Source organism: Opisthocomus hoazin, unplaced genomic scaffold (assembly GCF_030867145.1).
Source record: "Opisthocomus hoazin isolate bOpiHoa1 unplaced genomic scaffold, bOpiHoa1.hap1 HAP1_SCAFFOLD_135, whole genome shotgun sequence".
In the NCBI taxonomy this organism is placed as follows: Eukaryota; Metazoa; Chordata; class Aves; order Opisthocomiformes; family Opisthocomidae; genus Opisthocomus; species Opisthocomus hoazin.
The window spans coordinates 5,001-20,000 of record NW_027448926.1 but is presented as its reverse complement, the minus strand read 5'-3'; positions in this window follow the sequence as shown (position 1 = coordinate 20,000).

The window sequence follows — 15,000 nt, the reverse complement described above, 5'->3', positions numbered from 1 at the left end:
ACCTGTCCTCCCCGCCGAACCGGTCCCGGGTAGACCGGTCCTCCCCGCCGAACCGGTCCCGGGTAGACCTGTCCTCCCCGCCGAACCGGTCCCGGGTAGACGTGGTGGCCGGCCGGGACTCGGGATCGGGGGCGGGCGCGGTCGGGTAGACCTGTCCTCCCCGCCGACCCGGTCCCGGGTAGACCTGTCCTCCCCGCTGAACCGGTCCCGGGTAGACGTGGTGGCCGGCCGGGACTCGGGATCGGGGGCGGGCGCGGTCGGGTAGACCTGTCCTCCCCGCCGACCCGGTCCCGGGTAGACCTGTCCTCCCCGCCAAACCGGTCCCGGGTAGACGTGGTGGCCGGCCGGGACGCGGGGCGATGGGGGGGGCGCTGTCGGGTAGACCTGTCCTCCCCGCCGAACCGGTCCCTGGTAGACCTGTCCTCCCCGCCGAACCGGTCCCGGGTAGACGTGGTGGCCGGCCGGGACGCGGGGCGATGGGGGGGGCGCTGTCGGGTAGACCTGTCCTCCCCGCCGAACCGGTCCCGGGTAGACCTGTCCTCCCCGCCGACCCGGTCCCGGGTAGACGTGGTGGCCGGCCGGGACGCGGGGTGGGGGGGGCGCTGTCGTCCAGACCCGTCGGCCAGACCCGTCCCCGTCCCCGTCCCCGTCCCCGTCCCCGTCCCCGTCCCCGTCCCCGTCCCGTTCCCGCCCCCCCCGCCACCCCCTTCCGCGGCACCAACCCCCCCCGCAAGCAACGGGAAGGGGCGCAGCTTTCTATCAGCTCGGCTGAAACGCCCGAAGGCGGGGCGGCGTCTGTGTTTCAAAAGCGGAAAAAAAATAAAAAAGCAACAAAAACCAAAAAATTCCCGCCGCCCCGCCCCCCCCCCCCCCCACCTCCCCCCGTGCAGGCACCCCTGCAAACGGGCCTCCGGCACGGCAGCCCGGCCGCCGCACCCCCACCCGCAAGCCCCCCCCCACCGCCGCCCCGGCCGAGAGCGCACAAGCAGCCCCTGCCGCCGCCCCCCCCCACCCCCCCCCCGGTGCGGGCACCCCTGCATACGGGCCTCCGGCACGGCCGCTCCGCTGCCCCCCCCCACCCCGCCACCCCCCCACCGCCGCCCCGGCCGAGAGCGCACAAGCAGCCCCTGCCGCCGCCCCCCCCCCCCCCCCCCCCCCGACTCAAACCTCAATCTTCTCGGAAAAGAGGCCCCGTCCCCAGCCTACCTCAGCGCAAGGCTCCCCGCCTGCTCCTCGACCCCGTCTCTCAGTCTCTGTCTCCCCCTTCTGCCGCGGGGAAGCGCCCGCCCCTTGCCGGCGGGTGGGCGGGGCGGGCCGGCTCGGGTTCCGGTTGCTAAGCAGCAGGGTGGCACTCGTTGACCCCGGGCGCCGCTCCGTCTGCCGATGGGCGGGCCGGTGCTGGCTCTCAAGAAATTTTTGTAACTGTTTCCCTGCTCTGCTTTGGTTTTGTTTTTTTTTCTCGCCCACCGTCAGAACCGATGCAGAGTAAGAAAGCCTTCAGCGAGACAGTCCGGCCAAGCTTAGCGCCTTCCACTAGATACGGCGAAGTCTCGGAAACGGGGGGTGGCGAGGGGAATTTCAGGCGCGCGCCGCCTCCCCCCTCCTGCACCACCCCCCCCCGCAAGCGACGGGAAGGGGCGCCGCTTTCCATCAGCTCGGCTGAAACGCCCGAGGACGGGGCGGCGTCTCTGTTTCAAAAGCGGAAAAAGAAATAAAAAAGCAACAAAAACCAAAAAATTCCCGCCGCCCCCCCCAACCCACCCCCGTGCAGGCACCCCTGCATACGGGCCTCCGGCAGGACCGGCCTGCCGCCCCCAGCCACCCCCCCGCAAGCCCCCCCACCGCCGCCCCGGCTGAGAGAGCACAGGCACCCCGCCGCCGCCCCTTCCCACCCCGTGCAGGCACCCCTGCATACGGGCCTCCGGCAGGGCCGGCCTGCCGCCCCCAGCCACCCCCCGCAAGCCCCCCCCACCGCCGCCCCGGCTCAGAGAGCACAGGCAGCCCGCCGCCGGCCCACCCACCCCGTGCAGGCACCCCTGCATACGGGCCTCCGGCAGGGCCGGCCTGCCGACCCCAGCCACCCCCCGCAAGCCCCCCCACCGCCGCCCCGACTGAGACAGCACAGGCAGCCCGCCGCCGGCCCTTCCCACCCCGTGCAGGCACCCCTGCATACGGGCCTCCGGCAGGGCCGGCCTGCCGCCCCCAGCCACCCCCCGCAAGCCCCCCCACCGCCGCCCCGGCTCAGAGAGCACAGGCAGCCCGCCGCCGGCCCACCCACCCCGTGCAGGCACCCCTGCATACGGGCCTCCGGCAGGACCGGCCTGCCGCCCCCAGCCACCCCCCGCAAGCCCCCCCACCGCCGCCCCGGCTGAGAGAGCACAGGCACCCCGCCGCCGGCCCTTCCCACCCCGTGCAGGCACCCCTGCATACGGGCCTCCGGCAGGGCCGGCCTGCCGCCCCCAGCCACCCCCCGCAAGCCCCCCCCACCGCCGCCCCGGCTCAGAGAGCACAGGCAGCCCGCCGCCGGCCCACCCACCCCGTGCAGGCACCCCTGCATACGGGCCTCCGGCAGGGCCGGCCTGCCGACCCCAGCCACCCCCCGCAAGCCCCCCCACCGCCGCCCCGACTGAGAGAGCACAGGCAGCCCGCCGCCGGCCCTTCCCACCCCGTGCAGGCACCCCTGCATACGGGCCTCCGGCAGGGCCGGCCTGCCGACCCCAGCCACCCCCCGCAACCCCCCCCACCGCCGCCCCGGCTGAGAGAGCACAGGCAGCCCGCCGCCGGCCCTTCCCACCCCGTGCAGGCACCCCTGCATACGGGCCTCCGGCACGGCCGGCCTGCCGCCCCCAGCCACCCCCCGCAAGCCCCCCCCACCGCCGCCCCGACTCAGAGAGCACAGGCAGCCCGCCGCAGGCCCACCCACCCCGTGCAGGCACCCCTGCATACGGGCCTCCGGCAGGGCCGGCCTGCCGACCCCAGCCACCCCCCGCAAGCCCCCCCACCGCCGCCCCGACTGAGACAGCACAGGCAGCCCGCCGCCGGCCCTTCCCACCCCGTGCAGGCACCCCTGCATACGGGCCTCTGGCAGGACCGGCCTGCCGACCCCAGCCACCCCCCGCAAGCCCCCCCACCGCCGCCCCGGCTGAGAGAGCACAGGCAGCCCGCCGCCGGCCCTTCCCACCCCGTGCAGGCACCCCTGCATACGGGCCTCCGGCAGAGCCGGCCTGCCGCCCCCAGCCACCCCCCGCAAGCCCCCCCACCGCCGCCCCGGCTCAGAGAGCACAGGAACCCCGCCGCCGCCCCTTCCCACCCCGTGCAGGCACCCCTGCATACGGGCCTCCGGCAGGGCCGGCCTGCCGCCCCCAGCCACCCCCCGCAAGCCCCCCCACCGCCGCCCCGGCTCAGAGAGCACAGGAACCCCGCCGCCGCCCCTTCCCACCCCGTGCAGGCACCCCTGCATACGGGCCTCCGGCAGGGCCGGCCTGCCGCCCCCAGCCACCCCCCGCAAGCCCCCCCACCGCCGCCCCGGCTCAGAGAGCACAGGCAGCCCGCCGCCGGCCCACCCACCCTGTGCAGGCACCCCTGCATACGGGCCTCCGGCAGGACCGGCCTGCCGCCCCCAGCCACCCCCCGCAAGCCCCCCCACCGCCGCCCCGGCTGAGAGAGCACAGGCAACCCGCCGCCGCCCCTTCCCACCCCGTGCAGGCACCCCTGCATACGGGCCTCCGGCAGGGCCGGCCTGCCGCCCCCAGCCACCCCCCGCAAGCCCCCCCACCGCCGCCCCGGCTGAGAGAGCACAGGCAGCCCGCCGCCGGCCCACCCACCCTGTGCAGGCACCCCTGCATACGGGCCTCCGGCAGGACCGGCCTGCCGCCCCAAGCCACCCCCCGCAAGCCCCCCCACCGCCGCCCCGGCTGAGAGAGCACAGGCACCCCGCCGCCGCCCCTTCCCACCCCGTGCAGGCACCCCTGCATACGGGCCTCCGGCAGGGCCGGCCTGCCGCCCCCAGCCACCCCCCGCAAGCCCCCCCCACCGCCGCCCCGGCTCAGAGAGCACAGGCAGCCCGCCGCAGGCCCACCCACCCCGTGCAGGCACCCCTGCATACGGGCCTCCGGCAGGGCCGGCCTGCCGACCCCAGCCACCCCCCGCAAGCCCCCCCACCGCCGCCCCGGCTGAGAGAGCACAGGCAGCCCGCCGCCGGCCCTTCCCACCCCGTGCAGGCACCCCTGCATACGGGCCTCCGGCAGGGCCGGCCTGCCGACCCCAGCCACCCCCCGCAACCCCCCCCACCGCCGCCCCGGCTGAGAGAGCACAGGCAGCCCGCCGCCGGCCCTTCCCACCCCGTGCAGGCACCCCTGCATACGGGCCTCCGGCAGGGCCGGCCTGCCGCCCCCAGCCACCCGCCACAGGCCCCCCCACCGCCGCCCCGGCTGAGAGAGCACAGGCAGCCCGCCGCCGGCCCTTCCCACCCCGTGCAGGCACCCCTGCATACGGGCCTCCGGCAGGGCCGGCCTGCCGCCCCCAGCCACCCCCCGCAAGCCCCCCCACCGCCGCCCCGGCTCAGAGAGCACAGGCACCCCGCCGCCGCCCCTTCCCACCCCGTGCAGGCACCCCTGCATACGGGCCTCCGGCAGGGCCGGCCTGCCGCCCCCAGCCACCCCCCGCAAGCCCCCCCCACCGCCGCCCCGGCTCAGAGAGCACAGGCAGCCCGCCGCAGGCCCACCCACCCCGTGCAGGCACCCCTGCATACGGGCCTCCGGCAGGGCGGGCCTGCCGACCCCAGCCACCCCCCGCAAGCCCCCCCACCGCCGCCCCGACTGAAACAGCACAGGAAGCCCGCCGCCGGCCCTTCCCACCCCGTGCAGGCACCCCTGCATACGGGCCTCCGGCAGGGCCGGCCTGCCGCCCCCAGCCACCCGCCACAGGCCCCCCCACCGCCGCCCCGGCTGAGAGAGCACAGGCAGCCCGCCGCCGCCCCTTCCCACCCCGTGCAGGCACCCCTGCATACGGGCCTCCGGCAGGGCCGGCCTGCCGACCCCAGCCACCCCCCGCAAGCCCCCCCACCGCCGCCCCGGCTGAGAGAGCACAGGCAGCCCGCCGCCGGCCCACCCACCCTGTGCAGGCACCCCTGCATACGGGCCTCCGGCAGGACCGGCCTGCCGCCCCCAGCCACCCCCCGCAAGCCCCCCCACCGCCGCCCCGGCTGAGAGAGCACAGGCACCCCGCCGCCGCCCCTTCCCACCCCGTGCAGGCACCCCTGCATACGGGCCTCCGGCAGGGCCGGCCTGCCGCCCCCAGCCACCCCCCGCAAGCCCCCCCCACCGCCGCCCCGGCTCAGAGAGCACAGGCAGCCCGCCGCAGGCCCACCCACCCCGTGCAGGCACCCCTGCATACGGGCCTCCGGCAGGGCCGGCCTGCCGACCCCAGCCACCCCCCGCAAGCCCCCCCACCGCCGCCCCGACTGAGACAGCACAGGCAGCCCGCCGCCGGCCCTTCCCACCCCGTGCAGGCACCCCTGCATACGGGCCTCCGGCAGGGCCGGCCTGCCGCCCCCAGCCACCCCCCGCAAGCCCCCCCCACCGCCGCCCCGGCTCAGAGAGCACAGGCAGCCCGCCGCAGGCCCACCCACCCCGTGCAGGCACCCCTGCATACGGGCCTCCGGCAGGGCCGGCCTGCCGACCCCAGCCACCCCCCGCAACCCCCCCCACCGCCGCCCCGACTGAGACAGCACAGGCAGCCCGCCGCCGGCCCTTCCCACCCCGTGCAGGCACCCCTGCATACGGGCCTCCGGCAGGGCCGGCCTGCCGACCCCAGCCACCCCCCGCAAGCCCCCCCCACCGCCGCCCCGGCTCAGAGAGCACAGGCAGCCCGCCGCAGGCCCACCCACCCCGTGCAGGCACCCCTGCATACGGGCCTCCGGCAGGGCCGGCCTGCCGACCCCAGCCACCCCCCGCAACCCCCCCCACCGCCGCCCCGACTGAGACAGCACAGGCAGCCCGCCGCCGGCCCTTCCCACCCCGTGCAGGCACCCCTGCATACGGGCCTCCGGCAGGGCCGGCCTGCCGCCCCCAGCCACCCCCCGCAAGCCCCCCCACCGCCGCCCCGGCTGAGAGAGCACAGGCAACCCGCCGCCGCCCCTTCCCACCCCGTGCAGGCACCCCTGCATACGGGCCTCCGGCAGGGCCGGCCTGCCGCCCCCAGCCACCCCCCGCAAGCCCCCCCCACCGCCGCCCCGGCTCAGAGAGCACAGGCAGCCCGCCGCAGGCCCACCCACCCCGTGCAGGCACCCCTGCATACGGGCCTCCGGCAGGGCCGGCCTGCCGACCCCAGCCACCCCCCGCAACCCCCCCCACCGCCGCCCCGGCTGAGAGAGCACAGGCAGCCCGCCGCCGGCCCTTCCCACCCCGTGCAGGCACCCCTGCATACGGGCCTCCGGCAGGGCCGGCCTGCCGACCCCAGCCACCCCCCGCAACCCCCCCCACCGCCGCCCCGGCTGAGAGAGCACAGGCAGCCCGCCGCCGGCCCTTCCCACCCCGTGCAGGCACCCCTGCATACGGGCCTCCGGCAGGGCCGGCCTGCCGCCCCCAGCCACCCGCCACAGGCCCCCCCACCGCCGCCCCGGCTGAGAGAGCACAGGCAGCCCGCCGCCGGCCCTTCCCACCCCGTGCAGGCACCCCTGCATACGGGCCTCCGGCAGGGCCGGCCTGCCGCCCCCAGCCACCCCCCGCAAGCCCCCCCACCGCCGCCCCGGCTCAGAGAGCACAGGCACCCCGCCGCCGCCCCTTCCCACCCCGTGCAGGCACCCCTGCATACGGGCCTCCGGCAGGGCCGGCCTGCCGCCCCCAGCCACCCCCCGCAAGCCCCCCCCACCGCCGCCCCGGCTCAGAGAGCACAGGCAGCCCGCCGCAGGCCCACCCACCCCGTGCAGGCACCCCTGCATACGGGCCTCCGGCAGGGCGGGCCTGCCGACCCCAGCCACCCCCCGCAAGCCCCCCCACCGCCGCCCCGACTGAAACAGCACAGGCAGCCCGCCGCCGGCCCTTCCCACCCCGTGCAGGCACCCCTGCATACGGGCCTCCGGCAGGGCCGGCCTGCCGCCCCCAGCCACCCGCCACAGGCCCCCCCACCGCCGCCCCGGCTGAGAGAGCACAGGCAGCCCGCCGCCGCCCCTTCCCACCCCGTGCAGGCACCCCTGCATACGGGCCTCCGGCAGGGCCGGCCTGCCGACCCCAGCCACCCCCCGCAAGCCCCCCCACCGCCGCCCCGGCTGAGAGAGCACAGGCAGCCCGCCGCCGGCCCACCCACCCCGTGCAGGCACCCCTGCATACGGGCCTCTGGCAGGACCGGCCTGCCGACCCCAGCCACCCCCCGCAAGCCCCCCCACCGCCGCCCCGGCTGAGAGAGCACAGGCAGCCCGCCGCCGGCCCTTCCCACCCCGTGCAGGCACCCCTGCATACGGGCCTCCGGCAGAGCCGGCCTGCCGCCCCCAGCCACCCCCCGCAAGCCCCCCCACCGCCGCCCCGGCTCAGAGAGCACAGGAACCCCGCCGCCGCCCCTTCCCACCCCGTGCAGGCACCCCTGCATACGGGCCTCCGGCAGGGCCGGCCTGCCGCCCCCAGCCACCCCCCGCAAGCCCCCCCACCGCCGCCCCGGCTCAGAGAGCACAGGAACCCCGCCGCCGCCCCTTCCCACCCCGTGCAGGCACCCCTGCATACGGGCCTCCGGCAGGGCCGGCCTGCCGCCCCCAGCCACCCCCCGCAAGCCCCCCCACCGCCGCCCCGGCTCAGAGAGCACAGGCAGCCCGCCGCCGGCCCACCCACCCTGTGCAGGCACCCCTGCATACGGGCCTCCGGCAGGACCGGCCTGCCGCCCCCAGCCACCCCCCGCAAGCCCCCCCACCGCCGCCCCGGCTGAGAGAGCACAGGCAACCCGCCGCCGCCCCTTCCCACCCCGTGCAGGCACCCCTGCATACGGGCCTCCGGCAGGGCCGGCCTGCCGCCCCCAGCCACCCCCCGCAAGCCCCCCCACCGCCGCCCCGGCTGAGAGAGCACAGGCAGCCCGCCGCCGGCCCACCCACCCTGTGCAGGCACCCCTGCATACGGGCCTCCGGCAGGACCGGCCTGCCGCCCCAAGCCACCCCCCGCAAGCCCCCCCACCGCCGCCCCGGCTGAGAGAGCACAGGCACCCCGCCGCCGCCCCTTCCCACCCCGTGCAGGCACCCCTGCATACGGGCCTCCGGCAGGGCCGGCCTGCCGCCCCCAGCCACCCCCCGCAAGCCCCCCCCACCGCCGCCCCGGCTCAGAGAGCACAGGCAGCCCGCCGCAGGCCCACCCACCCCGTGCAGGCACCCCTGCATACGGGCCTCCGGCAGGGCCGGCCTGCCGACCCCAGCCACCCCCCGCAAGCCCCCCCACCGCCGCCCCGGCTGAGAGAGCACAGGCAGCCCGCCGCCGGCCCTTCCCACCCCGTGCAGGCACCCCTGCATACGGGCCTCCGGCAGGGCCGGCCTGCCGACCCCAGCCACCCCCCGCAACCCCCCCCACCGCCGCCCCGGCTGAGAGAGCACAGGCAGCCCGCCGCCGGCCCTTCCCACCCCGTGCAGGCACCCCTGCATACGGGCCTCCGGCAGGGCCGGCCTGCCGCCCCCAGCCACCCGCCACAGGCCCCCCCACCGCCGCCCCGGCTGAGAGAGCACAGGCAGCCCGCCGCCGGCCCTTCCCACCCCGTGCAGGCACCCCTGCATACGGGCCTCCGGCAGGGCCGGCCTGCCGCCCCCAGCCACCCCCCGCAAGCCCCCCCACCGCCGCCCCGGCTCAGAGAGCACAGGCACCCCGCCGCCGCCCCTTCCCACCCCGTGCAGGCACCCCTGCATACGGGCCTCCGGCAGGGCCGGCCTGCCGCCCCCAGCCACCCCCCGCAAGCCCCCCCCACCGCCGCCCCGGCTCAGAGAGCACAGGCAGCCCGCCGCAGGCCCACCCACCCCGTGCAGGCACCCCTGCATACGGGCCTCCGGCAGGGCGGGCCTGCCGACCCCAGCCACCCCCCGCAAGCCCCCCCACCGCCGCCCCGACTGAAACAGCACAGGAAGCCCGCCGCCGGCCCTTCCCACCCCGTGCAGGCACCCCTGCATACGGGCCTCCGGCAGGGCCGGCCTGCCGCCCCCAGCCACCCGCCACAGGCCCCCCCACCGCCGCCCCGGCTGAGAGAGCACAGGCAGCCCGCCGCCGCCCCTTCCCACCCCGTGCAGGCACCCCTGCATACGGGCCTCCGGCAGGGCCGGCCTGCCGACCCCAGCCACCCCCCGCAAGCCCCCCCACCGCCGCCCCGGCTGAGAGAGCACAGGCAGCCCGCCGCCGGCCCACCCACCCTGTGCAGGCACCCCTGCATACGGGCCTCCGGCAGGACCGGCCTGCCGCCCCCAGCCACCCCCCGCAAGCCCCCCCACCGCCGCCCCGGCTGAGAGAGCACAGGCACCCCGCCGCCGCCCCTTCCCACCCCGTGCAGGCACCCCTGCATACGGGCCTCCGGCAGGGCCGGCCTGCCGCCCCCAGCCACCCCCCGCAAGCCCCCCCCACCGCCGCCCCGGCTCAGAGAGCACAGGCAGCCCGCCGCAGGCCCACCCACCCCGTGCAGGCACCCCTGCATACGGGCCTCCGGCAGGGCCGGCCTGCCGACCCCAGCCACCCCCCGCAAGCCCCCCCACCGCCGCCCCGACTGAGACAGCACAGGCAGCCCGCCGCCGGCCCTTCCCACCCCGTGCAGGCACCCCTGCATACGGGCCTCCGGCAGGGCCGGCCTGCCGCCCCCAGCCACCCCCCGCAAGCCCCCCCCACCGCCGCCCCGGCTCAGAGAGCACAGGCAGCCCGCCGCAGGCCCACCCACCCCGTGCAGGCACCCCTGCATACGGGCCTCCGGCAGGGCCGGCCTGCCGACCCCAGCCACCCCCCGCAACCCCCCCCACCGCCGCCCCGACTGAGACAGCACAGGCAGCCCGCCGCCGGCCCTTCCCACCCCGTGCAGGCACCCCTGCATACGGGCCTCCGGCAGGGCCGGCCTGCCGACCCCAGCCACCCCCCGCAAGCCCCCCCCACCGCCGCCCCGGCTCAGAGAGCACAGGCAGCCCGCCGCAGGCCCACCCACCCCGTGCAGGCACCCCTGCATACGGGCCTCCGGCAGGGCCGGCCTGCCGACCCCAGCCACCCCCCGCAACCCCCCCCACCGCCGCCCCGACTGAGACAGCACAGGCAGCCCGCCGCCGGCCCTTCCCACCCCGTGCAGGCACCCCTGCATACGGGCCTCCGGCAGGGCCGGCCTGCCGCCCCCAGCCACCCCCCGCAAGCCCCCCCACCGCCGCCCCGGCTGAGAGAGCACAGGCAACCCGCCGCCGCCCCTTCCCACCCCGTGCAGGCACCCCTGCATACGGGCCTCCGGCAGGGCCGGCCTGCCGCCCCCAGCCACCCCCCGCAAGCCCCCCCCACCGCCGCCCCGGCTCAGAGAGCACAGGCAGCCCGCCGCAGGCCCACCCACCCCGTGCAGGCACCCCTGCATACGGGCCTCCGGCAGGGCCGGCCTGCCGACCCCAGCCACCCCCCGCAACCCCCCCCACCGCCGCCCCGGCTGAGAGAGCACAGGCAGCCCGCCGCCGGCCCTTCCCACCCCGTGCAGGCACCCCTGCATACGGGCCTCCGGCAGGGCCGGCCTGCCGACCCCAGCCACCCCCCGCAACCCCCCCCACCGCCGCCCCGGCTGAGAGAGCACAGGCAGCCCGCCGCCGGCCCTTCCCACCCCGTGCAGGCACCCCTGCATACGGGCCTCCGGCAGGGCCGGCCTGCCGCCCCCAGCCACCCGCCACAGGCCCCCCCACCGCCGCCCCGGCTGAGAGAGCACAGGCAGCCCGCCGCCGGCCCTTCCCACCCCGTGCAGGCACCCCTGCATACGGGCCTCCGGCAGGGCCGGCCTGCCGCCCCCAGCCACCCCCCGCAAGCCCCCCCACCGCCGCCCCGGCTCAGAGAGCACAGGCACCCCGCCGCCGCCCCTTCCCACCCCGTGCAGGCACCCCTGCATACGGGCCTCCGGCAGGGCCGGCCTGCCGCCCCCAGCCACCCCCCGCAAGCCCCCCCCACCGCCGCCCCGGCTCAGAGAGCACAGGCAGCCCGCCGCAGGCCCACCCACCCCGTGCAGGCACCCCTGCATACGGGCCTCCGGCAGGGCGGGCCTGCCGACCCCAGCCACCCCCCGCAAGCCCCCCCACCGCCGCCCCGACTGAAACAGCACAGGCAGCCCGCCGCCGGCCCTTCCCACCCCGTGCAGGCACCCCTGCATACGGGCCTCCGGCAGGGCCGGCCTGCCGCCCCCAGCCACCCGCCACAGGCCCCCCCACCGCCGCCCCGGCTGAGAGAGCACAGGCAGCCCGCCGCCGCCCCTTCCCACCCCGTGCAGGCACCCCTGCATACGGGCCTCCGGCAGGGCCGGCCTGCCGACCCCAGCCACCCCCCGCAAGCCCCCCCACCGCCGCCCCGGCTGAGAGAGCACAGGCAGCCCGCCGCCGGCCCACCCACCCTGTGCAGGCACCCCTGCATACGGGCCTCCGGCAGGACCGGCCTGCCGCCCCAAGCCACCCCCCGCAAGCCCCCCCACCGCCGCCCCGGCTGAGAGAGCACAGGCAGCCCGCCGCCGCCCCTTCCCACCCCGTGCAGGCACCCCTGCATACGGGCCTCCAGCACGGGCGACCCGCTCTGTCCGCAGGGAGGACAGGTCTACCCCTTCTGCCGGCAGGGAGGCCAGGTCTACCCGTTCTGCCGGCAGGGAGGCCAGGTCTACCCGTTTTACCTGCAGGGAGACCAGGTCTACCCGTTCTGCCGGCAGGGAGGCCAGGTCTACCCGTTTTACCGGCAGGGATGCCAGGTCTACCCGTTCTGGCGGCAGGGAGGCCAGGTCTACCTGTTTTACCGGCAGGGATGCCAGGTCTACCCGTTCTAGCGGCAGGGAGACCAGGTCTACCCGTATTGCCGGCAGGGATGCCAGGTCTACCCGTTTTTCCGGCAGGGATGCCAGGTCTACCCATTTACCGGCAGGGATGCCAGGTCTACCCGTTTTGCCGGCAGGGATGCCAGGTCTACCCGTTCTGGCGGCAGGGAGAACAGGTCTACCCGTTTTACCTGCAGGGAGAACAGGTCTACCCGTTTTGCCGGCAGGGATGCCAGGTCTACCCGTTTTACCTGCAGGGATGCCAGGTCTACCCGTTTTACCGGCAGGGAGGCCAGGTCTACCCATGTTGCCGGCAGGGAGGCCAGGTCTACCCGTTCTAGCGGCAGGGAGACCAGGTCTACCCATTTACCGGCAGGGAGACCAGGTCTACCCGTTTTGCCGGCAGGGATGCCAGGTCTACCCGTTTTGCCGGCAGGGAGAACAGGTCTACCCGTTTTACCTGCAGGGAGGCCATGTCTACCCGTTTTACCGGCAGGGAGACCAGGTCTACCCGTTTTGCCGGCAGGGATGCCAGGTCTACCCGTTTTGCCGGCAGGGAGACCAGGTCTACCCGTTCTGCCGGCAGGGATACCAGGTCTACCCGTTTTACCTGCACGGAGACCAGGTCTACCCATTTTACCGGCAGGGAGGCCAGGTCTACCCGTTCTGGCGGCAGGGAGAACAGGTCTACCCTTTTTGCCGGCAGGGAGACCAGGTCTACCCGTTTTACCGGCAGGGATGCCAGGTCTACCCGTTTTGCCGGCAGGGATAACAGGTCTACCCGTTTTACCTGCAGGGAGACCAGGTCTACCCGTTTTACCGGCAGGGAGACCAGGTCTACCCGTTTTGCCGGCAGGGATGCCAGGTCTACCCGTTCTGGCGGCAGGGAGGCCAGGTCTACCCGTTCTGCCGGCAGGGAGGCCAGGTCTACCCGTTTTGCCGGCAGGGAGAACAGGTCTACCCGTTTTACCGGCAGGGAGACCAGGTCTACCCGTTTTGCCGGCAGGGATGCCAGGTCTACCCGTTCTGGCGGCAGGGAGGCCAGGTCTACCCGTTCTGCCGGCAGGGAGGCCAGGTCTACCCGTTTTACCTGCAGGGAGGCCAGGTCTACCCGTTTTGGCGGCAGGGAGACCAGGTCTACCCGTTTTGCCGGCAGGGATGCCAGGTCTACCCGCTTCCGGCAGGGATGCCAGGTCTACCCGGTTCCAGGCAGGGAGGCCTCGTCTACCCGTTCTGCCGGCAGGGAGGCCAGGTCTACCCGTTTTACCGGCAGGGATGCCAGGTCTACCCGCTTCCGGCAGGGATGCCAGGTCTACCCGGTTCCAGGCAGGGAGGCCTCGTCTACCCGTTCTGCCGGCAGGGAGGCCAGGTCTACCCGTTTTACCGGCAGGGATGCCAGGTCTACCCGCTTCCGGCAGGGATGCCAGGTCTACCCGGTTCCAGGCAGGGAGGCCTCGTCTACCCGTTCTGCCGGCAGGGAGGCCAGGTCTACCCGTTTTACCGTCCGCCGGGTCCGGTGTGCCCGATGTGGCCGCCGGAGCTGCCGGCGGAAAGGGATGCCTCGTCTACCTCGCTCCGGCGGGACTTTGGCTCCACCGCGGTTCTGGCAGGTAGACGTCTTGCCCGGTTCTTCTTCGGAGCTGCCGAAGGGGTCGCTGCTTTGCGCTGCCTCCAGTTACGTCATGGTAAGAGTCGGCGGCGCTCGCGCGCCTCCCCGCTGGGGGAAGACGGTTCTCTTCGAGCCCGCCGGGGCCGGGGACCTCGCTGTCCGTATACTAGGGCAGAGGGCTGGCGCTCGCGGACCAGCGCCATCGAACCGCTGCAGCTACTCGCGGTTCAGCCGGCAGACTCGGGCGTTGCACGGCGGCTGTGGCCGTGGCCGTTCTGCCTCCTACCTATCGCGCACGGCGCTTCCGACTACCAGAAGCCGCGCGAAGCCGCTGCTTGCCCGCAGGCTCCGGTGGCCGTTGCCGACTGGAGCGAGGGCTCCAAGAGGGGTTTCTCCAGGGCCGGGCCGAGACGGGCGGCGGTCGCCGGCACTCGAACGCTTGTCACCCGCGGCTCAGCCGGCAGACTCGGGCGTTGCCCGGCGGCCCTGGCCGTGGCCGTTCTGCCTCCTACCTATCGCGCACGGCGCTTCCGACTGCCAGAAGCCGCGCGAAGCCGCTGCTTGCCCGCAGGCTCCGGTGGCCGTTGCCGACTGGAGCGAGGGCTCCAAGAGGGGTTTCTCCAGGGCCGGGCCGAGACCGGCGGCGGTCGCCGGCACTCGAACGCTTGTCAGCCGCGGCTCAGCGGGCAGACTCGGGCGTTGCCCGGCGGCCCTGGCCGTGGCCGTTCTGCCTCCTACCTATCGCGCACGGCGCTTCCGACTGCCAGAAGCCGCGCGAAGCCGCTGCTTGCCCGCAGGCTCCGGTGGCCGTTGCCGACTGGAGCGAGGGCTCCAAGAGGGGTTTCTCCAGGGCCGGGCCGAGACCGGCGGCGGTCGCCGGCACTCGAACGCTTGTCACCCGCGGCTCAGCCGGCAGACTCGGGCGTTGCCCGGCGGCCCTGGCCGTGGCCGTTCTGCCTCCTACCTATCGCGCACGGCGCTTCCGACTGCCAGAAGCCGCGCGAAGCCGCTGCTTGCCCGCAGGCTCCGGTGGCCGTTGCCGACTGGAGCGAGGGCTCCAAGAGGGGTTTCTCCAGGGCCGGGCCGAGACCGGCGGCGGTCGCCGGCACTCGAACGCTTGTCAGCCGCGGCTCAGCCGGCAGACTCGGGCGTTGCCCGGCGGCCCTGGCCGTGGCCGTTCTGCCTCCTACCTATCGCGCACGGCGCTTCCGACTGCCAGAAGCCGCGCGAAGCCGCTGCTTGCCCGCAGGCTCCGGTGGCCGTTGCCGACTGGAGCGAGGGCTCCAAGAGGGGTTTCTCCAGGGCCGGGCCGAGACCGGCGGCGGTCGCCGGCACTCGAACGCTTGTCACCCGCGGCTCAGCCGGCAGACTCGGGCGTTGCCCGGCGACCCTGGCCGTGGCCGTTCTGCCTCCTACCTATCGCG